This window comes from Monodon monoceros, unplaced genomic scaffold (assembly GCF_005190385.1).
Source record: "Monodon monoceros isolate NGI ecotype Baffin Bay Population unplaced genomic scaffold, NGI_Narwhal_1 Super_Scaffold_20, whole genome shotgun sequence".
NCBI lineage: Eukaryota > Metazoa > Chordata > Mammalia > Artiodactyla > Monodontidae > Monodon > Monodon monoceros.
The window spans coordinates 22,011,426-22,038,881 of record NW_021703777.1 but is presented as its reverse complement, the minus strand read 5'-3'; the positions used below and the strand labels follow the sequence as shown (position 1 = coordinate 22,038,881).

General features: G+C 39.3%; 1 protein-coding gene across 6 annotated transcripts in view; it reads right to left on the bottom strand.

Annotated features, from left to right (window-relative positions):
• Positions 1 to 11,420, bottom strand: part of IL15 (interleukin 15) — a 90,969-nt gene extending 79,549 nt beyond the window's left edge. For 2 of the 6 annotated variants that reach the window (XR_003795615.1, XM_029235529.1), the window contains exon 1: positions 10,476 to 11,420. The gene's annotated coding sequence lies outside the window, so the exon portion shown is untranslated. Of the gene's footprint in view, positions 1 to 10,012; positions 10,215 to 10,475 lie in introns of those variants that run through there. The other 4 variants (XM_029235528.1, XM_029235532.1, XM_029235533.1 and 1 more) reach the window with 3 other exon arrangements.
• Between the last annotated feature and the right edge of the window lie 16,036 nt (positions 11,421 to 27,456).

The following is a 27,456-nucleotide window of genomic DNA, read 5'->3' as shown; positions in this document are numbered from 1 at the left end:
GGTGACACACGTTAACTAAACTTACGGTGGTGATCATTTTGTCCTATACACAAGTGTTGGATCATTATGTTGTACACCTGAAACTCACATGACGTTATATGTCAATTATACCTCAATTAAAAAAAGAAAAGAAAAGATGTGGGTGTAAGAATAAGCATATGGCGAATATAAAATCCATCATGAGAGGAGCAGACAGAGTGCGTAGGACAGGCAAGCAAAGGCTAGAAAGTGTGAAAAGCCTAACGTTCTCTTTAGAAGACGTGGAAACTGGCCAACGCTTTCCTGAAGACATTGCCTGAACGTTTCCTCTTCCAGAGTGTGCAGCTCAGTAACAGACACTCTGGTCTTCGTATGACCCCAAACCTTCTTTACATACTTTTGCCTCCTGGGGAAACATTCCAACAGTCAATGGCTTCAGTCAATAATTCTTGACTATTAACCCATAAACTAAAATCTCTTGTACTAATAGCTCACGCGATCTTCAGTGCAGTACTTCTAATGACTTGCAGGACATTTTCGGCTTTACGTTCCACTGTTATCTCAATCTTGAGCTTTCCACAGTGAAGCTCATCCATTTCCCTGCCTCACCCCCATGTTTTAGCTAGGACCCATATCAGTTCCTGCAATGTCTACTTTTTCTCACTCCCACTCAGTCTTCAGGATCCTCCCTGTACTCTGCACCTCTCACTGAATGAAGGCCCGTCAAGAGCTTAGAAGAGTGCCTGGCCCATACTAGGCACTCAAAATTATTTTAAATCAATTCAACGAATAAATAAAATGTATAAACAAATTAGATCTTCTTTGAAATAGCTCTTCTTTTATTCCCCATTACTTTTAACATATTCTACCCTCTAGCATCCACTCAGCAAATATTTATTGAGAGTCTATCATTTGCCAGGCACTGACATGATGGGGATATAGCAATGAATGAAATAAAACTACATGCTCTCCTGTAGCTCATGTGCAAATGGGGACAGGTGAGAATTGACAAACAAATCATTAAATAAAACATATATAAGTCCATTGCTCCTTATCTGAAAATCTTAAATCAAAAGGGCTCTAAGAACTGAACGTTTTGCTTAATTTACTGGTTAACAAAACATGAACCGGCATAAGACTACTTATAATCTGTATTTATTTCACTTTTGAGGAGGTACCTGGATAAGCTTACTATATACCGTAGTTGTCACACAGTATATAGCAAAGGCATTATGTCACTCTCTTAGTCTGCTCTGCTAGGGCTGCTGTAACAGAATACCAGAGAGTGGGTGACTCACACATCAGAAATTTATCTTCTCACATTCTGGAGGCTGCAAGTACAAGAGCAAAGTGCTGGAAGGGTCGGTAACGACTTTCTTCCTAGTCTGCAGACAGCCACCTTCTCACTATGTCTGCACATGGCCTTTCCTCTGTACATGTCAACTCCTGGAGTCTCTTCCTCTTCTAATAAAGACAGCAGTCCTACTGGATTAGGGCTCCACTCTTATGACCTCGTATACCTGAGTTACCTCCTGAGAGTCCCGTCTCCAAATACAGTCACACTGGGGGTTGAGCTTCAATATACGGATTTGGTGGGGAGAGGGAGAGACACAACTCAGTCTATAAAAATGACCTGTCCAAAAACTGAAAAAAATCTTAATTCCAAACACATCCGACCCTAAGAGTTTTGGACAGGGTAGTGTTATGAACCCAGCAGTATGGCAGGTAGTTGTGGGCGTCTGGAGGAGAGTTTGAGCCGAGAATGCTGGTGGGAATGCAACATGAAGTACACCAGTCAGGGAAAGCCTCCCTGCAAAGGGGGTATTTGAGCCAGGCCCCCCAAGAAGTAAGGGGCTGGGCCACATCTGAGAGAAAACAGTCTAAGCAGGGGGAACAGCAAGTTCAAAGACACGGAGACAAGAACAGAGCAGTATGGGTGATGAATAGAAAGGCTGTCGGTGTGACTGAAGCCCTGAGCTAAGGGAGGAAGAGCAGATGAGGCAGCAGAGGTACGAATCACCGAGGGCCTTACTGACCACTGTAATGGAATTTGGCTTTTATTGAAGTAAAATGAGATGGCAATAGAGGGTTGTGAATAGAGGAGTGGCGTAACTGGATCAATGCTTTAGCAGGATCACAACGTGTGACAGATAATCTTCAAGATGGTGGCCACCAATCAATGCCTTCTTTCCATGAACAAGCATAACATACTACCCAGCAAGAGGTTGAGTCTACGTCCTCTCCTCTTGAATCTGAGATGGCCTCCTGCCTTGCTTTTCGCAATAAAATGAGACAAATGTGACAGTCTGGGAATTCCAGGCCCAGGCCTTCAGAGCATCTGCAGTTCCTGCTTCCCTTTTATAGAAGCTGGATACTATGTAAGGAGTCTAACAACCCTGAGACCACCATGTGAGTAATCCCAATATACCCATGTGGAAAAGCCAAGTGGAGAAGCATGAAGGAACCCAGCCAACAGCCAGGACTGAGGCCCCATACATGACCCAATTTCTTAAACAATCTCAGACAGTCCTTTGGAGTCATACCAGCTGAGACCACAGACATTCTGGCATAGAGACAAGTCATTGCCACTGGGTCCTGTCCAAACTTCTAATCTTGGAACTTTAAACAAATAAAATCACTTTTATTTTACACTACTAAATTTGGGGGGTAGTTATTTACATAGCAATTAGTAATTGACAATGAAATTGATATAAGATCAGGTGATAGGTAGACACCTGGGGAGTAGGTAGCAAGGACACTCACTGTTAGTGAGGCTAGAAAGGCAGTGATGAAATTATTATTAGAGGCTGGAGAGAGGGCAACTCATGTTGCACAGTTGCCTGCAATAATATGGAAGAAAGAAAACGTATCTAATAAACTTGCGGACCTGGCTAAGAAAATTTCTGAATGTGATAATTGGCTTCATTTTACAGCCTCGGATTAATTGCAGGAAGAGAAAGAGGAACGTTCAAGCTGAATTTAGAAGAAATCATTCAACCCAGGACTTGCTAGGTTGAAAAACTAAACTTACTGTCATTCTTGTCTCTCGAGACAACACAAGATTCTCAAAGAAAGAAGTAGTCTTAGGGTAAAGATCAAATCCAGGGTCTATTAGTACAATGTACTCTCAGGTTAAAGATCAAATCAAGTATGTGGCTGGAAGATGCCTCATTAAGATCTAGAATGGATTTAAAGTGGCACCTCATAGACCCTATCAGTGAGACAAAGGTGTTTCTAAAGACCTTGAAGGCTTTTCCTACAGCATTCTGACTCACGGCCGAAGTAAACCGAAGTCTGTCTCAAGAGTTTTCTGGGTATGTCTTTTCCAATGGAGTGAACCTCAATAAAGTTTACAGGAAGCCCCCAAGGTTTATAAGAAAATGGTACCCTCCCCACCACCAAAAAAAAGCACCACCAGCGAAACAAAAAAGAAGGACACACAAAAAAGTCTCTAGATCCCTTACTCACCATGAGCAGGAAGCACTCTGCTCAACTGCTATAGCAAGAGCTATTTCTTATGGAAAAGGAAGAATCAAAGGAGGAGCCTTTAACTTCACAGCCAGCCCAGCTGAGGTTCCAGATGCACAAATGAAGAAACCTTCTTGGGTGTTTCATCACCAGCAGCCTTAGAGGAACTGACCAGCTGCATGTAGCCCAGATTGCAGCATCATGACAAATAACAAATTTTTGTTTTTTAAGCCACTGCATTCTGGAGTGGTTTTTGTTTGTTTGTTTTGTGGTTTTGTTTGTCGGTTTAATGCAGGTAAGTAAGAACAGATAACTGAAATCTTCTTGGGGTGGGGGTGGGGGGAAGGACAAGTAGAGCAACAGAGAGACCACCTCTTGCCACTATACCATGAGACATGATTAACGGTGGCCTGGGCCCATGTGGCAGCAGTGAAGATGGTAAGCAGGTCAGATGTGCGATCTATCTTGGCGGCACAGCTGAATGATTTAGCAGATTAAATGTGGGGTGTGAGAAAACAAGAAGTAAGGACAGCTCCACGGCTAACTGATTGGTTATCTATGCAGCTACAAGAATGGATCTGCCATCGAGTGAGATGAAGAAGACAGTGGGAGAAGCAGTTTTGGGGGTTAAGTCAGAAATCCAGTGAGTACTAGATATCCAGTCAGAGATGGTGAAGAGGCTTCTATGTATGAGTCTGGAGTTCAGAGAAAAGTCATGACTCCAGACATGCATTTATGAATCACCACTTGGGAAGGTGTCAAAAGCCATGAGACTGAGATCACCAAGGGATTGAGCACAGCCAGAGAAAAGGTCACGAACTGAGCCCACAGATGCCTACATTTAGAGGTTAAGAAAGTAAGGAACTGGCAAAAGAGACTGCAATAGGTGCTGGTAAGGAAAAAGGACAATAAGGAGAGGGGATGGCCTGGAAGCCAAACGAAGAACTTTCTAGTTCTGCTGACAGGACACCTAGGAAGAGAACCCAGCACTAATCACTGGATTTAACATGGGTTCTTGGTGCCTTTGACAAGTGCATTTTTCATACAATAGTGGGGATGACAGCCTGGCTGGGTCAAGAGAGGATGAGAAGAGAGACCCTGGAGACAGAATAGAGTTGACTTTGAAAGTTGTCCTATAAAATGGGGACAGAAGAACCAGGTGGTAGCTGGAGAGAAACATGAGGTCAACAGAGACTTTTTGTTTTTTGTTTCTAATGGGAGAAATTATAGCATGCCTGCATGGTAATGGGAAAGACTTGTTAGGCAGAGAAGAAAATTGATGATGAATTAAAAAAAAAAAGAAAAATTACTAGAACTGTGTCCTTGAGCAGATAATAGGAATGAGACTACATCCCTGAATGAGTGCAATAGATTTCTGGCTGGCTTCCTCAGCTCCAATTTGTTCTTTTCTTCAATAAATCCTAGCCCAGACTGATTTTCCTAAGATAGTGTGTTTATTATAATGTTCCAGCGATGTGTTTTGCTATGTTACTTAGGTTTCCTATCTGCTTTTGCATGCCTCTGCTTAGCTGTCAAAGTGTCCAGTGATCACTGAGGTCAATACAAGTCAACTATGTGTCCAGCCCCTGGCTGGGGACACGGGACACACTGTCCTGTCTTTATTCAAAACGTAAGTGTAGAGACAGGCGCATAAGAAGATGAATTTACAGAGAGAAAAGCTATTATAAGGGAATGTAGACAGCACCAAATAAATTCGGATCAGGGAGAGAATAATTCTGCCTGGGCAGCAAAAGTTAGAGACGGTGGGCTTTGTGAGTAGGACATTCGAAGACTGACAAGGAGTGACAAGGAATACAGCAAGTGTGTCTAGAGCACAGAGCAGGTATGACTGGAGATGAGGGGGCAAAGGCTGTCCAAGCCCGACTGGAACCTACTCCTCACTCCTTTCAGTGGGAAGCATCTATTGTAGCCACACTCCCTTCTTTACTGCCCCCCCGCCACCCCAGGTGTGAACACACATACTTTCTTTTAAGCACAGTGAACCGTGGCAGTCCAGAAACCATGGGCAGGGGATGGGGATGAGGCTGAACTAGATCAGAGCTCTTCGAAGTGAGGGACGGGCACTCCTGGGGAACCCCCATGACTTTCCAAGGTCTGTATGACCACAGGGAGCTGTAAAGAAATGAATTTCCAGACCCACTACTTCCTTGGGTGCCCCTTTGTGTAAGTGATATACCTGAAATGTGCCTGAGGCAAAGCAGATTTCTAGCAAGTTCTCTTTTCCCCCCGCTTCCTCTTTCATAATGATGCTTCTCCCATTTTACGAAAGAAAGGTGGACCTCTCCCCCATCCAGAATCCTACCATGCGCCTTGCCTGTCCAAGGTGCCAAATACAGGGCCAAGTGGAAAAACTGATATTAGAGATACCTTCTTTAGTCAAAGCAGTGATATCCACACTACCCACCTCTACACTGATATCATTTCCAATGTAGGTTAGTTTTACGCTAATAAGTACTTATCAAAAGTGAATGTGGGGTGCTTCCGTGGTGGCACAATGGTTAAGAATCCGCCTTCCAATGCAGGAGACACGGGTTCGATCCCTGGTCCAGGAAGATCCCACATGCCACGGAGCAACTAAGCCCGTGCGCCACAACTACTGAGCCCGTGTGCCACACCTACTGAAGCCCACGCACCTAGAGCCCGTGCTCCGCAACAAGAGAAGCCACCGTAATGAGAAGCCCTTGCACCACAATGAAGAGTAGCCCCTGCTCGCCGCAACTACAGAAAGCCCGCACGCAGCAACGAAGACCCAACGCAGCCAAAAAAAAAAAGATAAAGAAAAGTGAATGGGATATTTTGGTTAATTGTGTACTAATAATATTTAAAATAATATAATGAATAATTTTAACAATATAGTTATTTATTTTAGAAAATGAAATCTCACTGTATATGCTTATTTTTGGTGCTGAGGAGTAAGGAGAGCAAAAAAGTTGGGAAAATATATTGTAAAATATCTAACTAAGATGTTCAATTAAAAAATATTATTTGAAAATGTTGGCAGTCAGGGCTAACAGTTTGCCAAGGGTACAGCTAACCCTTGAACAACAGCAGGGTCAGGGGCGCCAACACTGCGCTCAGTGGAAAATCCGCTGTAATTTTCAGCAGGCCCTGGGTACCGCAGTCCTTCCGTATCCGTGGTTCTGCATCACAGATTCAACCAACCACGGATCCTGTAACACCATAGCATTTACGGTCAAAAAAAAGCCTTGTATAAGTGGACCTCGCAGTTCAAACTCCTGTTGTTCCAGGGTCAACATAGTTCCTGTCCCAAATTTTTATCCAAAGGCATATAAGCAGGAGGCCCAGTAAGGAGACTTCAGTGATACAGCGATCACTGACTATATCACTGGGCTCGTGTGTCATGACCTTAGAGTCTCCCCACCCCCAACCTTACAGCCCTAATATTTTCCTCTTCTGGGATCATTTTCGGTTTCAATTCCTTTACTTGACAAAATACTTTCTGTCACTCTCCTTCAGCCTCTGGAAAAGAAACAACTTAGAATATGATCACCTACTATAGGCACTGACTTTTTTTACTCCTTCTCATGTGGTCTATATATAGTCCTCTGCTTCTAAAAATGACCTGCCAGGCACCACTAGATTTGCAGCGGGATAAAACACTGGAAGATATGTGTGTATACATACTCTGCCTCCAGATAGAAATTGTGTACAAATACTATCGTTGAAATGAACTGAGATCAAAGAGCCTCTTATTTCCTATTTCTGATTCCGGCACTGAATAACTTTTTTTAGAAAAAGTGTAACATTCCCTGACATATAGCAAGTTAATAAATAATCATAAATATATATGAAATTGATTATAGTTAGTTAGTAACATTACCATTAAATAGGAGTAAACACTATGAGCAAAACCTATGAGCAAAACATACTATGAGCAAAAACATGAGCAAAACATACTATGAGCAAAAGTATGTTCTCTCAACTTTCCTATGGAATTTTTCCATCCAATCCATAAAATAGGATAGCAGCCAACAACACATAAGCAATGCTCGGCCTCAACAGTCTCATGAAGTAATCTGTAATCCCTGGGTAAATAAATCAAAGCACTAATACTGAGTTAAAGACAGAAGTTGGCTTCTTGCCAACCCTCAGACCATAAAATTTTCTGAAAAGGGGACTTCCCAAATAGTTGACTACACCACTTCCACTGTGATATGTGACTCTTCTGATCACTCCCTGAATCCCAGCCTTTTACTTGGATGGATGGATATATAGGTAGATAGAAAGATAGATAGAAAGACAGATAGATAGATAGATAGATAGATACAGAGATATCGATCAATCCACATTTGCCTATTTGCCAAGCTCTACCAGCAAAAACTATGTACACTGGACAAATGTTTTCATTCAGGAACCATAAAAAAAATTTTCTCCAAGGAACCAAACACATATAGACACTCATGTGAATATCATTTGCTCATAAAGATAATCTTTAAATATATAGTTAATAAGGTCAATTATACAAGTACCATATAAGCATTAATTTTAAATGAATGTTCCATCATTATATCACTCCGCATTAAAATGAAATAGTGGTTGATTGCCACTGTCAAACTGTGGGAACTACTTCTATGGAAATAATATCACCCTTCATAAATATTGGTGCTCTTAAATCTGTCTGGGTTCAAACCCCAGCTCTACCACTTTCTCACTCTGTGACTTTGGGAAAGTTATTTAATTACTACTCTATGCTCCAATTTCTTCAGTTATAAAATACAGTCCCTACACCACCTAAGTTTATTATGATATTTTTTAAAAAATAAACACATACTTGGAACAACATCCAGTACATAATAAGAATTCAACAAGTGTTAGCTATGATTCATATTATTTCCCATAGTTCAAGCTGTGGACCTAAAACAGTACTCTCTGTATTATCATTAACTAACCTTCAAAAGAATAGTTACATAATGAATACAGCTAAACAGTAAACTCTAAGCAAGATAGGAAGAAAGGGCAGTTTTCTAAGTTTTAAAATGCTTTAAAAACTGTTAGGGTTCGAGACTCATTTAAAAAGCTCATTAGAGTTATGGCTATTTTCCTCAGAAAAAATCCCCTTTACACAACATTTCAGAGCTTCATTCACCGCCTTCCTGAAATCCACCCAGAGCCAGCAAACCTGAGATGGAGAACCTTCTAGGATTTAAAATTCTTCAATTATCAAACTCTATTTCAATAAACTTTAGACCACTGCTTTCTCCCATCCTTCAAAGAAGTTTATAAACATGTATTGCATTGACAAACATTATGTCCTGTGATACAGCTGTTGACATTTACATATTAATTTCATGGATTTAAACGGAAAGCATCAAATTGTTTTTCTTAAACCCACTGGTAACCTATAGGAAAATCCTACTTCCAGAAATTGTAGCTTCAAATCAGGTTCTGGAGTTCCCACTCCAAATTAGCAAAGAACAGTGAACCCCAAAGTATGGGAACACTCTGCCTACCAGAAGTCCAGCAGCCAACCTAACCCCTCTGTCACCCTGTCATAGAGGAGATGATACTGCTGGAAAGGCTGTTCTGAGTCTGACCAAAACTTTGACAGGAGAAAACAGAGGAAGAAATACAAGGGTGTGCCATTAAAACACAACCAGAACAAACCTTCAGAACTTTGTAAACGTCTGAACTTCATTAAGTAAAACTTTACATTTTTTCATCACTTTTTAAATCTAAAATGGCTATTGCTTTGTCTTCAGTCCTTTCCTTTCTATATCCTTGTGTTCTTCCCTTTGTATCTCCTCCCTCTGCCTATCATGCCCACCACACTGCTCTTTAATAAAAATGAGAGTTTAATGTATATTGTACCCTGATGCTTTCCAAAGAACGTCCACCTCTGCACAGCAGGGTGCTGTAACCACCTAGATCTGACCTGTTTATTCAATCAAGTCAAAGAAGCCTCTAGAAGCCCACTGACAAGATAAGAATGCCTATCAGTTACAAGGAGATACCATTACCAGTGTCATAACATTAGACTGTAGCTTTTAAAAACATAATGGAGATAGCTAGTGACAACCATTTCACTTCCAGTTTCTAAACTTCTGACTCACCCTGTTTAAGAATCTGTTATAAGCAACACTGAAGAATTAATCGTGCCTTACATATACTTCGAAGATAACAAAGTTTTAAATGCATAGAAATTCAAGTTAAATTCAATATCTTATAAGCTAAGTTCAAATACATTGTATACGCTTGCAAGAGTCTCAATAACACCTGATAAAATTAACTGGATTTTCATTTAAAGCCACTTTGAATAAGGATTTCACGGCAGTACAAGTCTCCTGCATTTCTTCCAAGTTTCTAGCACTGATTTTCTGGAAATAATATAAACGGAGGCCTGATTGTCAAACGGTAACCATTCCTGTAGATTCCTCTCCCAAGGAAGGTTAAGCGTCCTGATCAAAGCAGAGGAGGGTAATTTGACTGACAAAGATAGAGTCAGACGTGCGGGGCTCACACTCAAGTTGGCACCAGCCGGCGGGGAGTTTGGGAGGGGGCAGGGAAGAAGCGGGAGCTGCGGTACCTTTCTTGAACTTTCTGAGCTCGATGAGGTGCAGAACTCAGCGCTCTGTGCCGCCGTACCTCGCTTTCTCCGAACCCCGCAGCTGGGCTGGGCTGGCCAGGCGCGCGTCCCTCGCCCTCCGCCTGCCGGCGCGGAGTCGGCGGAGCCGAGCGGGGACCCGCTAGTGGACGAGCAATCTGTGCTCGGCTGGAAGCGGAGGATGGCGAGGAGAGCCCGCGACGGCAATAAAGGGTCAGAAGGTGAAATACCTCCGCGCGGAGCGCCACCGAAAACCGAAGTCGCGGTCAAGCGTTCCCCAGAAGAGGGCGGGGGGGGGCGGCCCGGCCGGTAGCCCGTTGTGGGGAGACGCGTGCGTCCGGCCAGAGCTGGGAGGAGTCCGAGGCGAAGGCTTTCGGGGAGAGTTCCCTCGCCCTTTCAGCCACCAGCACCTCCCTTCCCAAAGCGGAGAAGCCAAGCTCTGTACCTCCATCGAGTCCGGGCTGCAGAGTCGGGGGCGGCGGGCAGCGCGGCGGGGCGGGCGCGGTCGTCCGGCTCCCTTCCCGGGCGTCGGGCCTCTGCGGCCGAGAATGAATCATCTGCGGTTCCCCCGGACGCCTGGAACCCAGGGAGTCCCAACTCCCAACGAAAAGAAAAGTGAAAGAGAAAAGAGGAGAGACGAATATAAACACCCCCAGCGGAGGCTGAGGGAGGGGAGGTGGCGGCAGCCCTTGGCCGACTGCCCCTGGTGGCCTGGCTCCCCGCCCCCAGGGAAGTGGCCGCTGCTGCCGAGCCCGGGATCTCAGAACCTGCAGGGCCAGAGGGAGGAGGTCTAGGAGCGCCGGCCCCGCCTCGCAGGGACGCTGGCCCGGGACTTGGCCTATCCCTCCTCCGGCACCTGCAGGGAAGGCGCGAGGAGGTGGCCCGGAGTCCACCTGCCGCATCCACGGGCGCCGGGCATGGCACGCCAGGCTGCCCGGGCTGAGACTGAGACCTGGGAGCAGCGCGTTACCAAGTTGGCCAGAGGAAAGGGAAAAATGCGTTGGATCGGACGGATTGGGCGGCTACTCCAGACCTTGACCCTCTCCACGGCCTAGAAGAAGGAAGGCCCTTAAGTCCTGCTAGAGAAAACGTGGGAGGAAGACACCTGGGCGACTACTTTGTCCAAGGTAGTTGGCACGGAGGGTGAATGAACATGAACGAATGTGCCTATCTGTGGACCACTTTCCCAGCCTAGGGCGTCGTCCAGTGTAAAACATTACAATGGGACCACGTGAAATGTTGTTATTGTAGGATTTTACAGTTAAAAGAAGGAACTGAGTTCTTTGAGGCTAAGTGATCCTTGTGCCTCAGAGCCTGCAGAAATGGTTTCAGTTTTTGGAAGCACTTTGGAGAACCTTGCACACGTGTGAATCACTGAAATTCCCTAACGGAAGGCTGCTTGCCCAAATTTTTCAGAGTCATGTCACGGAAATAATAAGGCTCCCTGGAGCTTGGTAAAACATTTAACTAACTTTTCTTTGTATTACGTACATGTTAAAATAAAATTTAAAAATATTTGAAGAGATTTAAATATTAAATGTACATAAAGTTCCACATAAAATCATTTTGCATTTTTATGAAAAAGTTGAGCTCTAGATAGTCAAGATCAATAAAATGAGATGAAAATGTAAAAACTTTTTTACAGCCATTCAAATCTTCACCATAGTTGGAAATTATATTTAAAGAAATGAAGCAATCATTCCTTTCTGTGCAAGACAATGTAATGTTGAATTTTCTTGTGATAATGCCAATGATTTCAAATTCGATCAGACTTTTTCACAGCAATACACTGAAGCTCTGATTTGCAGAATGAGGATGCACCCTGAGTGAGATTGGGCTTGCAGCTGGAATGGATTCTGTTGCAACAGATGTAGCAGCCCCAAAGGTAAACTATGTGTATATGTGAATATCGAAATTAATGATGGCGAACTGGATCTGTGTCTGCACGTCCACTTGAACTGGTCCAGTCCTTCTTGGCTCCCACAAGATGAGCTCCCGTACCTCCTTCAGCCCCATTACAGATGCTGCGTGTTCTGCAGCTGGTGGCTGAAGTAGTTGTCCAGATAGTAAGGCCCACCCGTCATTGGCCTCACTTAGCACCAACTAGCAGAGGCAAATATCACTGCCGCCAGAGGTCACATCATTACCTCCCAGATCCTGCTGCACTTGGGCTGCCTAAGAGCACTAGAAAAAGCTGTTCTTAGCTGGGGCTCACTAGCCTGGGGGCTCCAGCTGTCCCTGGGGCTGAGAAACATCAGTGTCTGACAGCACACTTTTAACACGTGGCCACCATGAATTTTCTGAGCTATTGGAGAAGTTTTCACAACGCTATGAAACTGATGGGAATTTTCTTCATAGAGCCGAGCTTTAAAGTACAATCTGAACACATAAGAAGAATAAAATTGGTTTACAGATATTGATCAAGCTTCTAATATATGTAAGTTCTGGAACAAGATGGGCTGAATGATATATAAAGCATTTAGTCAGATTGGGGAGATAAAATAACATAAATAACAAGAAAGTGAAATTGAAACTGCTGATGGCCATAAGAGAGACTTTGCTCAACTACTTGCCTCCCAAGTATGTAAGTCAAATTTGTTTTTGCAATTACCCCCCAAAAAAGTATTTTTGAATTAGTTATACAAATGCCTGCAATTTATTGAGGTTGGGTATTCAGCATAATATTACTGTTGCACTGCCTCAAACAGAGAAATCTAATGTATGCCACTTGTATTTTCAGTTGCCACAGGCTGTTTGACAAGATATTGAAAATTGCTCACACCAATGAACAAGTAAATTCCACTGTATAAATTAAAAACAAAGACCAAGATTGATGAAATAATTTGAAACTGCCTAAGGGTAACTAATAAAATTACCATGTGGAAAGAAGTAAAAATTAACTAAACCTCACAGAAGTGACCATAATAATTTTTCTTTGAATTAAAAAAATGAACAATAAAATCATAGTTGAATAAATTTTTAATATCTGATTTTTCATTCCAAAGACAATGTTAGCCAATTGGCTAGTTGTCTTTAAAATAAATGTTTTCTTTGGAAACTATGTGGAAGTAGTTGAAAGTTAGCTCATCTGACTTAGTGTTCAAAGTCCATGACTGTGACCTTATTTATAGTTCTCCTAAGGAACAAATCACAGGCCAAGAACAAGCTGATCTTCTGGTCTTTGCAAAACATAGCCTGGGACCCCTGAATTTGCCATTTTGGTTAAAGCCTTACCTCAGTGTTGCTCCTCCCCTCTGTCTTTTTGGTGGTCCTAACAATAGAGGAATACTCTTCCTCTTACAGATTACTTGAGTTTTCAAGAGCTTCTTAAGTTACTGCTTTCTCAGAGGTGCAGCAATACTAGCTACTACTTCTGTAGTTCCTACAGGGTGTGCCCAGGTGCCCACTAAGACAAATATTAGCTCACTAAATCCTCACAACAATGCTATGATATATGAACAACTATTATCTCCATATTACTGATGGAGAAACTAAGACCCAGAGAAATTTCCCAACTTGCCTGCAATTCACATGCAATTAAGTGGCCCCACCGGCAAGGCTCTGACCTCAGGCAGTCTAGCTTGAGTCCTCACCCCTGTACTCTGCTACCTCTAAATTGACAACCACCCTCCACAGCTTCTAAAACAAAGAATTCCTGAGAAAAGAAGCCTTTGACTCTTAGGCTCCCTTCACCTAAATGTTGGGACAAATACCATATTCATTAACTGGAAGATACAAAGTTGTTAACGTGTCAATTCTCCAGATTCCAGGCAATCCCAGCAGGCTTTCTTATACAACTTGATGAGCAGATTCGAACACTGATATGCAAATACAGAGGACCTAGAAGAGGCAAAACACTTTTGAAAAAGCGCAGTATTGGAGGATCTATACTACCAGATATCAACACTTAATATAGACTTATGAAGACCAAAGCAGTGTAGTAATGGTGTAAAGATAGACAAATCAAAGGAACAGAATAAAGAGTACAGAAAACGTTTACACATGCATGGCCAATTCGTTTTGACAATTATGCCAAGGTAAGAGAGTGAAAGGATAATCTTTTCGACCAGTGATATAGGAACAACTAAGCTTTTTAGTGGAAAAAAAATATTTTTATTTCCCTAACAAACATCATTCATAAAAGTTAACACAAATGGTTCATAGACCAAAGTGTAAAAGTTAAAAATATAAACCTTCCAGAGGAAAGCATAGGAGAAAATGCTTTGCAATATTGAGGTAGGTAAAGATTTCTTAGCACACAAAAAGTACTAACTATGAAAGAAAAAAAGTGAAAAAATTGGATTTCACCAAATTATAAACTGTTTTTCTCTCTTTAAGGTCCAAAATGACTACCAATATACTAAAAGTTCTAGAGAATCCTGCAATAAAATATCCTGTTTAATATTGTTTGGCTTATTTCTCAAATTTATTGGTCAAAGAACCATTTTGCAGTAGAATACCAGTTAATCTTTAACAGAACTTGTATTCCAGAAAACGCACTTGCAAAGTGCTATTGAAGACACATTACTTTCTTCTGGAATAAACTCCATTAATTGAGGGAGAGGAGCCATAACAGCCAAATAATTATTTTTGCCATGGAATATGCTCTGTGTTTGATTCACTAACATTTTAGTACGATGCTTTTAATGTTTGGGAGTTATAAACATTGCTCTATGGCAATAAACATTATTTTTAAATGATGTTTTATGAAATAATTGTACAACTTAATTAAATATTCACCTACTAAGAGTCATTTACAACTTGACTTATTTTTTATTAAAATTTAACAGTCCTCATATAAAATATTACTGGAGAATCTGAAATGTAAACTTAAGTCTCACTCACTCTGGTTAAAAGAGTCTAAAAAACATTATTGTCAGGAGTGGCTTTAGTCATACAAAATCTTACAAAGGGAATTTCCTGGTAGTCCACTGGTGAGGACTCCACACTTTCACCATGGGGGGCCTGGGTTCAATCCCTGGTCTGGGAACTAAGATCCCACAAGCCGTGTGTAGCCAAAAAAACAAAACAAAACAAAAAAAACTTGGGCAGAGAGAAACTAGATGATTCAAACCTTGTGATATATGCAATAACGGCAGAGCTCAAAACAGATACCTGAAGGGGATTAGAATTTGCCACCCCAAAATATGCCTCTTTGGCATAAAGATTATCTTGAGAAGGTTATTTATAAGAAACAGCACACACAGGAAAAGCTCTGAAAACCAAGTAGCTATCCCTTTATAAAAGAAATACACATTTATAAGGGAAATCTCAATTTTAAGGGTGTCTTTTCTCTGTACCAGGAAGCGGAGGAGGACCAATTCTCTAGAAACTCTTAACAGTGGAGAAGGCAGGGACTTAAATCTGTGTAACCATCATACCCTTGTTAAATCTGTATAACCATCACACCCTTGTTTATTGTGATTTTCCTGGTCACTGCCCATAACTGGCCTTCCCCCCTACAACACCTGCCTCATCATTCTTTTGTCTTTAGCTGGAAATGATATTTAAGGTGGTGGCTGGGCAATTTCACAGAGTTATTCAGTTTTCTTGGGCATCTCCCATGTATACAGGAGGTATACATATTACTAAACGTCTGCCCTTAAAAAGTAAAGACAGAAGAAGAAAAAAGAACTACAGTCCTGCAGCCTGTGGAACAAAAACCACATTCACAGAAAGATAGACAAGATGAAAAGACAGAGACCTATGTACCAGATGAAGGAACAAAATAAAACCCCAGAAAAACAACTAAATGAAGTGGAGATAGGCAACCTTCCAGAAAAAGAATTCAGAATAATGAGAGTGAAGATGATCCAGGACCTTGGAAAAAGAATGGAGGCAAAGATCGAGAAGATGCAAGAAATGTTTAACAAAGACCTAGAAGAATTAAAGAACAAACAAACAGAGATGAACAACACAATAACTGAATGAAAAATACACTAGAAGGAATCAGTATCAGAATAACTGAGGCAGAAGAACAGAAAAGTGACCTGGAAGACAGAATGGTGGAATTCACTGCTGTGGAAGAGAATAAAGAAAAAAGAATGAAAAGAGATGAAGACAGCCTAAGAGACCTCTGGGACAACATTAAACGCAAAAACATTTGCATTATAGGGGTCCCAGAAGGAGAAAAGAGAGAGAAAGGACCCGAGAAAATATTTGAAGAGATTATAGTCAAAAGCTTCCCTAACATGGGAAAGGAAATAGCCACCCAACTCCAGGAAGTGCAGAGTCCCACACAGGATAAACCCAAGGAGAAACATGCCAAGACACATAGTAATCAAATTGGCAAAAATTAAAGACAAAAATTATTGAAAGCAGCAAGGGAAAAATGACAACATACAAGGGAACTCCCATAAGGATAACAGCTGATTTCTCAGCAGAAACTCTACAAGCCAGAAGGGAGTGGCATGATATACTTAAAGTGATGAAAGGGAAGAACGTACAACCAAGATTACTCTATCCAGCAAGGACCTCATTCAGATTTGATGGAGAAATCAAAAGCTTTACAGACAAGAAAAAGCTAAGAGAATTCAGCACCACCAAACCAGTTCTACAGCAAATGCTAAAGGAACTTCTCTAAGTGGGAAACACAAGAGAAGAAAAAGACCCACATAAAAACCCCACAAAACAATTAAGAAAATGGTAATAGGAACATACATATCAATAATTACCTTAAACATGAATGGATTAAATGCTCCAACCAAAAGACACAGGCTTGCTGAATGGATACAAAAACAAGATCCATATATATGCTGTCTACAACAGACCCACTTCAGACCTAAGGACACATTCAGACTGAAAGTCAGGGGATGGAAAAGGATATTCCATGCAAATGGAAATCAAAAGAAAGCTGGAGTAGCAATACTCATGTCAGATAAAATAGACTTTAGAATAAAGAATGTTACAAGAGACAAAGAAGGACACTACATAATGATCAAGGGATCAATCCAAGAAGAAGATATAACAATTATAAATATATATGCACCCAACATAGGAGCACCTCAATACATAAGGCAACTGCTGACAGCTATAAAAGAGGAAATCAACAGTAACAAAATAATAGTGGGGGACTTTAACACCTCACTTACAACAATGGACAGATCATCCAAACAGAAAATTAATAAGGAAACACAAGCTTTAAATGACACAATAGACCAGATAGATTTAATAGATATTTATAGGACATTCCATCCAAAAACAGCAGATTACACTTTCTTCTCAAGTGTGCATGGAACATTCTCCAGGATAGATCACATCTTGGGTCACAAATCAAGCCTCAGTAAATTTAAGAAAATTGAAATCATATCAAGCATCTTTTATGACCACAACGCTATGAGATTAGAAATCAATTACAGGGCAAAAAATGTAAAAAACACAAACATATGCAGGCTAAACAGTACGTTAATAAATAACCAAGAGATCACTGAAGAAATCAAAGAGGAAATCAGCAAATACCTAGAGACAAATGATAATGAAAACACGACAATACAATACCTATGGGTTGCAGCAAAAGCAGTTCTAAGAGGGAAGTTTATAGCTATACAAGCCTAGCTCAAGAAACAAGAAAAATCTCAAATAAACAATCTAACCTTACATCTAAAGGAAATAGAGAGAGAGGAACAAACAAAACCCAAAGTTAGCAGAAGGAAAATAATCATAAAGATCAGCGCAGAAATAAATGAAATAGAAACAAAGAAAACAATAGCAAAGATCAATAAAACTAAAAGCTGGTTCTTTGAGCAGATAAACAATATTGATAAACTATTAGCCAGACACATCAAGAAAAACAGGGAGAGGATTCAAATCAATAAAATTAGAAATGAAAAAGGAGAAGTTACAACAGACACTGCAGAAATACAAAGCATCCTAAGAGACTACTACAAGTAACACTATGCCAATAAAATGGACAACCTGGAAGAAATGGACAAATTCTTAGAAAGGTATAACCTTCCAAGACTGAACCAGGAAGAAATAGAGAATATGAACAGACCAATCACAAGTAATGAAATTGAAACTGTGATTAAAAATCTTCCAACAAACAAAAGTGCAGGACCAGATGGCTTCCCAGGTGAATTCTATCAAACATTTAGAGAAGAGCTAACACCCATCCTTCTCAAACTCTTCCAAAAAATTGCAGAGGAAGGAACACTCCCAAACTCATTCTATGAGGCCACCATCACCCTGATACCAAAACCAGACAAAGATACTGCAAAAAAAGAAAATTACAGACCAATATCACTGATGAATATAGATGCAAAAATCCTCAACAAAACACTAGCAAACAGAATCCAACCACACATTAAAAGGCTCATACACCATGATCAAGTGGGGTTTATCTCAGGGATGCAAGGGTTCTTCAATATAGGCAAATCAATCAATGTGATACACCATATTAACAAATTGAAAAATAAAAACCATATGAGCATCTCAAAAGATGCAGAAAAAGCATTTGACAAAATTCACCATCCATTTATGATAAAAACTCTCCAGAAAGTGGGCATAGAGGGAAACTACCTCAACATAATAATGGCCATATACGACAAACCCACAGGAAACATCATTCTCAATGGTGAAAAACTGAAAGCATTTCCTCTAAGATCAGGAACAATACAAGGATATCCACTGTCACCACTATTATTCAACATAGTTTTGGAGATTCTAGCCACGGCAATTGGAGAGGAAAAAGAAATAAAAGGAATACAAGTTGGAAAAGAAGAAGTAAAACTGTCACTGTTTGCAGATGACATGATACTATACATAGATAATCCTAAAGATGCCACCAGAAAACTACTAGAGCTAATCAATGAATTTGGTAAAGTTTCAGGATATAAAATTAATGCACAGAAATCTCTTGCATTCCTATACAGTAATGATGAAAAATCTGAAAGAGAAATTAAGGAAACACTCCCATTTACGATTGCAACAAAAAGAATAGTATACCTAGGAATAAACAAAAGACAAAAGACGTGTATGCAGAAAAGACAAAACGACCTGTATGCAGAAAACTATAAGACAAAAGACCTCTATGCAGGAAACTATAAGACACTGTTGAAAGAAATTAAAGATGATACCAACAGATGGAGAGATATACCATGTTCTTGGATTGGAAGAATCAATATTGTGAAAATGACTCTACTACCCAAAGCAATCTACAGATTCAATGCAATCCCTATGATATTCCCAATGGCAGTTTTTAAAGAACTAGAACAAAACATCTTAAAATTTGTATGGGGACACAAAGACTTGAATAGCCAAAGCAGTCTTGAGGGGAAAAAAATGGAGCTGGAGGAGTCAGACTCCCTGACTTCAGGCTATACTACAAAGCTATAGTAATTAAGACAATATGGTACTGGCACAAAAACAGAAATATAGATCAATGGAACAGAATAGAAAGCCCAGAGATAAACCCACACACCTATGGTCAACTCATCTATGACAAAGGAGGCAAAGATATACAATGGAGAAAAGACAGGCTCTTCAATAAGTGGTGCTATGAAAACTGGACAGCTACATGTAAAAGAATGAAATTAGTACACTCCCTAACACCATACACAAAAATAAACTCAAAATGGATTAGAGACCTAAATGTAAGACTGGACACTATAAAACTCTTAGAGGAAAACATAGGAAGAAAACTCTGACATAAATCACAGCAAGATCTTTTTTGATCCACCTCCTAGAGTAATGGAAATAAAAACAAAAATAAACAAATGGGACCTAATGAAACTTAAAATCTTTTGCAAAGCAAAGGAAACTACAAACAAAACAAAAAGACAACCCTCAGAATGGGAGAAGATATTTGCAAACGAATCAACGGACAAAGGATTATCTCCAAAATATATAAACAGCTCATGCAGCTTGATACTAAAAAAGCAAACAACCCAATCCAAAAATGGGCAGAAGACCTAAATAGACATTTCTCCAAAGAAGACATACAGATGGCCAACAAACACATGAAAAGCTGCTCAACATCACTAATCATTAGAGAAATGCAAATCAAAACTACAATGAGGTATCATCTCACACCAGTTAGAATGGGCATCATTAGAAAATCTACAAACAAATGCTGGAGAGGGTGTGGAGAAAAGGGAACCCTCTTGCACTGTTGGTGGGAATATAAATTGATACAGCCACTATGGAGAACTTAAAAAGCTCCATAGTGGAGTTTCCTTAAAAACTAAGGGAAACTTTATGTATGGAGGTTCCTTAAAAAACTAAAAATAGAATTACCATATGACCCAGCAATCCCACTACTGGGCATATACCCAGAGAAAACTGTAATTCAAAAAGGCACATGCACCCCAGTGTTCATTGCAGCACTATTTACAATAGCCAGGTCATGGAAGCAATGTAAATGCCAATTGACAGATGAATGGATAAAGAAGAAGTGGTACATATACACAATGGAATATTACTCAGCCATAAAAAGGAACAAAACTGGGTCATTTGTGGAGACGTGGATGAATCTAGAGACTGTTATACAGAGTGAAGTGAGTCAGAAAGAGAAAAACAAATATAGTATATTAACGCATATATGTGGAACCAAAAAAATGGTACAGATGAACAGGTTTGCAAGGCAGAAATTGAGACACAGATGTAGAGAACAAACATATGGACACCAAGGAGGGAAAGCAGTGGCAGGTGGGGGTGGTGGTGGGATGAATTGGGAGTTTGGGATTGACATATATACACTGATGGGTATAAAACAGATGGCTAATAAGAACCTGCTGTATAAAAAATAAATAAAATTAAAATTTTAAAAAAGTGTTCTGGAAAACCAAAAAAAAATACTGTGGAAAAATATACATAAAATAAAATAAATCAATAAATAAAAATAAAAAGGACTTCCCTGGCAGACCAGTGGTTAAGACTCCATGCTTCCACTTCTGGGGGTATGGGAAAAAAATTAAAAGCTTCCATTAAAAAAAAATAATAATAATAATACACTTCTGCTTCCTCCCCGCCCTCCTGTTCTTTAGCTGTCTTTCATGACACGTGGGTTTCAGCCAAGAACCTAGAAGGGCAGAGGGAAAATTTTTTTTCCTCCCCTGCATGCCTTAAGAAGTGATAAGGCTATCGCTAAAATTTCTCACCTGTAGATCTTAAATCAAAAGAGACAGTAATGATTACATTCCAAAATATCCCCAAGAAAGACTCATTAAAAACCGGGACTGGTCCAGTGTAAGAAATAATTGTTGATAAACACTGTATTAATTAAACAAATCACAGAAGTAAACCCTCTCATGTAGTTGAAATAGGAAAGTAAAATTTCAGTAGGTGTAATATAATACCTATTTGGACTCTTGTCCAATGTAGCACACAGAAAATGTGCTATATTTCAAGAATGCATGTCGTTGTTTAATACTGAGTGCAGAAACTCACAAAAACACTGAATTTGTCATTTCCTTGAAAAATGGCTTTCAAAAAGGAAGGTTTGGCGCTTTTGTTCTTTTTGAAACATGAATAAGAAATGAAGTTCTAGTGCAGGCAAAGGAAAATCTTATGTTTGCAAAATCGACTTTTATGCTCAAACACAGTGAAAATAGAAGTGTTGGAAAGAGCTATGCATGGTATTTGAAGGTACTTTCAACTCTACATGAATAAATAATTATGGTATGTAAATTGTGTTAGAAGTCTTGCTGCTTCATTTGCTTGTTTCACCCCGAAGATACAAATCTTCCCTTTAAGATCTACATTTGTTTGCATTTGTAACTAAGTTTAGTTCGGGAAATCTAAGATCTGAGGATTCAAAATCAGGTTTGACAGACCTAAAACTAATGTTATCAAATCATTCTTTCACTATCATTTATTTATCGCTAACTCTACACTCAGAATCTACTACATGCCACAGATTATACAGATATAGTATAAGGAATAGTTCCTCCGTTCCAAAGGGAAAATAGATGACATAATTGCTACCATTGAGAAGTTTACAATGTGTTGTGGTTAATTTTTGTAGATTAACAAAACTGCAAATAGTGGCTTGCAGGTAACCCTATCTGTTCAAATTTTCTATCACAATTACGTTGAGGTAATATCACAGTGTCATTTTAATTGACTAGCTTTTTTACCCTGTGATTCTTTAGTGGGAATTTTCATGCCAGATGTGTGCTAATTCTTGTGCACTCAAAAAGTGAGAGAAAAGGAAACCTGGAATTAAAGGCTTGAAGTCTGATCTATTTAAGCAAGTACCATTAGTTGTACAAATTTATCTCACAGATGTACATTCACTGAGATTAGATACTGTGACGTCAGCATGATATAATGTGGAAAATATTAAATTGGTAAGCACTCTAGTGTGAGCCTAGTTTTAATCCGTCTGGCCGAAGTGGGCACTTTATTCATTTAGAAACTGAAAATCTGAGATAAAGTTATCTAGGATCACACAGAATTAAGTGGTGAATCCAATATTTGAACCCATCTCTATTAGCAAAGCCTCACCTTCTCTAACACATCGCAAGCCAGTTGAGAATCGGCCCATAAATGGTTAACAATTGCTATGTTGCTCACGCCCTACCCTATGGTACGTATACCCTTGCAGCTTAATATGCACCATTTTTAATCCTAAAACTAAACTCCAATTTACATACAGTGAAACGGGGGTTCAAAGAGATTAAGTAATGTGCCAAAGGACATATAGCTGAAGAAATACATAAAATGCCATTTCCTTAATTCTACCTATGTTTCAATAATACACATTTACATATTCTTTCTTGGAGACTGAATCCAAAACAACCATAGGGGGAAAAGAAAACTAGCCAATTAAAGTGATCTTGTGATATTACTTCAAAGTAACTGAAATGAACATTTTTTTCTGGGAACCTATGGAGCTTTCAGCTTTGTCGCAGCCATCTGATTTTTTGTGTGGTCTGAATTCAATAGTCTTTAATATGTGGAGGAAAAAACCTCACACCCGCACCTAAAGTTTCAATGAAAAAGTCTCAAAATGAGCAATAAAACACTGATTTTTATTGGGTAATGTTTTGAATTAATATAGAGAGAAACATGATAAAGTGCTATTTTGACTTGCAAAGGAAAAGAAAATATCAAACACCAGTTTTACATATGGGACAGCAATCAGAGCTGAACCTTAAGGTAATTGCCTATAAAGTCAGATACTAACTCCTTATGTCCTTATTTTAAAAAGCCTCCCATTAACTGATCTACTGAGTTTCATTTCCCTTTATAATCTTGTATAGTTATATTTACCCTAAAGAACACATCGTTTTGCTGTTTCCTACTCCTGTCCCTTCAGGTGTGCTTCTCTAGCTCCTTTTCTGGTTAATATTTGACACATTAAAACAAACCCTCTCTCAAAGCCTGTCTCAAGAGAGTTCCCATTCAAGGAGCTTTCCATATAAACTTCAAGTCACATTAAATAATTCCTTTGCACTTGAGCACACTTGTTTGTGGACTGCATGTGTTTGTTCTCAAAACAATTTGAGAACACTTAGATGGTGGTGTCGGCTTTGCAATGGCTAACCTCCCCCAAATCAGATAAATAAATGTCTTAGAGCTAGGACAGACTGAAGAGGACACAGGGTGTTGTTTGTTTGTCTTTTTAATAATCCCTACCTTGTGGTGCTAGTTTTAGGATTAGAGATGAGTGGCTACCATGTGCCTGGCAGCAAGTATGCACTAGGGAACATGGGCTTTTGGAGAGAGAGAGAGGGAGGGATGGAGAGAGAGAGAGAGAGAGAGAGAGAGAGATCTGGGTTCAAATACCAGATTCACCATTTAATTTCTGTATGATCCTGGGCAAGTCCATTTTTATCTGCAGTTTCCACATTTACAAAATGATGACAAGCATATCGTACTTTCCAAGTTTTGTGAGAATTAACTTCAGATAATTTACATGATAAAGTTTTCATTGGCGTCAACAAGTTGAGGTCAGGCTGTCCCTAGGAGAGGCCAGCTATTTAGTTGTCAGGAGGCCCACCATACTAAATTCAGGAAATTTAATACGGCCCAGGCTTTTGTTATGTAATTTGATGTTTAATAGCTTTTGGATCTTAGGATCATATAATATCACGTGCCCTGCTTCTCAATAGCTCAATCAAATAACCATGCTATCTTATCAAGACAGTTTTCCCTGGAGAGTGCATGAACAGACAGCACCAACAGGCCCTCCCTTCTCTCTGCTTCTGTCACCCAGCAACCTTCCCTCGTTCACCCTTTATTCCTTTCTGATGGTATGATTTGAATCAAGTATAGTTCTGGTCTGGGAAGTGATTCATTCTTCTCTCTCTCCTCTCCTCCCTTCCCCTCCCCTCCCCATTTCTCTGCTTCTCTCTCTCCTCTCTCCACCCCAATCCTATCTCCCATTTGAACTGAATACAGAAATACATAATACATACATACATAATACTTAAAGAAGGACATAAAAATCACCTGTCATCTTAGCATTGAAAGCTAATAAATGGGACTTCCCTGGTGGTCCAGTGGTTAAGACTGGACCTTCCACGGCAGGGGGCACAGGTTCAATCTCTGGCTGGGGATCCTGCAAGCTGCGTGGCGTGGTCAAAAAAAAAAGCTAATAAATGTTAAGTTTAGCACCAGTCTTTTCTTCTGTAGTGATCACAATGTATATAGAGGGTCTTTTAAATTTTTATTTCCAAATTATATTTTTCAGAATATAAAAATAATATATACATTTTGCAGCTAACATGTTAACATTCTATGCCATTTGTCATCTTTCAGAATCCAAATTTAATGAATGTATAGTTGACCATTTTAATTAAACATTCTTCTTTAGTTGGACAATTAGAAATATTACAATTTTGCAATACTAGACTATTAACATCGTAATCATCTTTAAACATACATATTTTGCACATATCTAGCTATTTTTAGGATAAAATTCTAGTAGTTAACAATCACAAGTCTCTTAGTTTAAATTACTAATTTTTTTTCAGAAATGTCCCTCCCCATGAGCACACATGGCCTATGACGGCCCATTTCCCTGCACCATGCAAATATTAAGAAATACAAAACATTCCAATTAGTTGAATTAGAAGGGAGAAGTGTTTTTTCTTTTTGTGCAATTAGTAATCCTACCATCTGTATATAATCATAAATCTGTACGCTTTCCAAAAATGTATTTCTTAACACTTAATACTTATTGAACTGGCTACAATTACAGAATAATTTAAAATAGATCTGGGCACCTTGCTTCTTGTTTTTATTGGAACGATTTTAGCATTTTAACCTTAAATGTAATTAGGCTGTTGGTTAGTTAGAAAAATATTCATTATATAAAAGAAGTAAGTACATTCTCATTTAATAAATCATTTTATTAGACTTTTTAAGGTTGTTAAATGCCTTTAGGGTACAACTGAGATTACCCTGTAATTGAATTTCTGTGGTTTATATAAATGATATGTTACAATGCATTTTCTCCTTTGACATATTTAAATAACATGTTATATATATTCTAAGATAAAACTATGCATGTGGCTTTTATTCTTTTGCAATTCTGATGAATTCAATAGCTGTTGATTTGATTTTAGAGATACGCATTCACACTCAGATTATATTGGTGTCCTTACTCATTTTCTCCTTTGATCTGTAGGATATATTTGTATTCATATATATTTAATTTTTCTATGCTGTATTATTTGGAATATAAAGTTTTAATACTATTTTAGCCCACTGATTTTTTTACTGAAGTATAATTGATTTACAATGTTGTGTTAATTTCTGCTGTACAGCAAAGTGATTCAGTTATATATACATTATTTTTTTATATTCTTTTCCATTATGGTTTATCACAGGATATTGAATATAGTTCCCTGTGCTATACAGAAGGACCTTCTGTTGTTTTTCCATTCTATTTATAATAGTTTGCATCTGCTAATCCCAAACTCCATACTCCATCCCTCCCCCATCTCCCCTCCCCCTTGGCAACCACAGGTCTGTTCTCTATGTTTTAGCCTCACTGATATTTTATCTGTTATGAATTTTAAAATGCCTCTTCTCAAAGTAAGTTAACCTGAATTTTAAGTTTCTTAATAATACTGGAAAATATAAACGATTCAAACATTTGAATGAGAAAAACCCGGGTTCAAATTCCAAGCATGTGATTTTTAGCACGCAGCTTCTTTGAAGCCCAATCTCCTCTTCTGTGACTGGGGAGATAAGGATAAACTAAGATGTTAGCATCCAGGAAGGGATCTGACATGTGCCTGTTAGCCCAGGGCCTAGGAGAGGAGGAGCCCAACAAGCCTGCTTTCCTACTGTCTGCTTTCCTCCTCAGCACTATCTACACTTTTTCAGTTGTATCCTTGTTCTGTTTTTCATGTTTATTGGCCTTTCGTCCCCTCCTTCCCCTTAGTTTATCTCTTATTCTAAGAGAACTTTGAGATTTTCCTTCTGCACACAGATGCAATTTTCTGCAGCAGTGTTTTAGCAGGGCCCATTCTCTTATTTCTATTGGATTAGTCACCTTTCCATGCACCTCCCTTTTATTCCCAGCTTCTTATTTTCACACAGCATGCAGTTATCTCCTCCTCAGCCTGTTCCTTACATACACCTGATACCCATATTTCTTAGGGACGACAACTAGACAACTACTTGAATCTTTTTTGCGGAAGCCAAACAGCTGTCTAAAAGTTTCTTTTGCTTCCTGTCATACATCATTTTTCCAGAGATGTGATTTCCCTGGATTTTCAGGATAATATGTTCCTCTTTCTCTTATGCTACTATATTTCTTTTTCCTAGAGGGACCATATGGGGTTTTTCATCAATTTTTAACACTATGAAACACTTGGTACATAAAAGGATATATGTAACATATATATTTATACTATAGAGTAAGTAACAATATAATGAAATAGGATGTTACTGGGATTGTTGAAGCTTCCTGGAAACCCTCTCGGATTACCTCCCTTTGTGCCCCAGTTTTAAAAACATCTAAGACCTTTTCTCTAGCATCTTTTCCATTCTTGAAGGCTACCCGTCAGATGTTATTTCAGGGAGAATCTGTTGTGGTAAAGCGCTCACTATAGGAAAGTGTCTTTAATTTGGCTTCCTTTGAAAGATATCTTCGCTGCATATGATGCTAGGTTGAAAGAAGCTTTCAGCATTTTGAAGATGTTATTCTAGTGGCTTCTGGCTCCTGTTGAGAAGTCAAATATTAATCTAGTTACCATTCCTTTGTTCATAATCCATCTCTTCTCTCTGCTTTTCTAAAGATCTGCTATTTTATTTGGTGCTCTGCAGTTTTTCTAATTTTGTACCTACATGTGATAATTTATTCTATTTGGGGTTTGTCAGTGTTCCTCAGAATGAGTTCATTAGTACTCATGAAATTCTTAGCCATTATCCATTTAAATATTGCTTTTGTTTAATCTAGTATTTTTCCAGAACTTTGATTAGATATATGTTGGACTAGTTCATTCTATCTTCCATGTCTCTTAATCTCT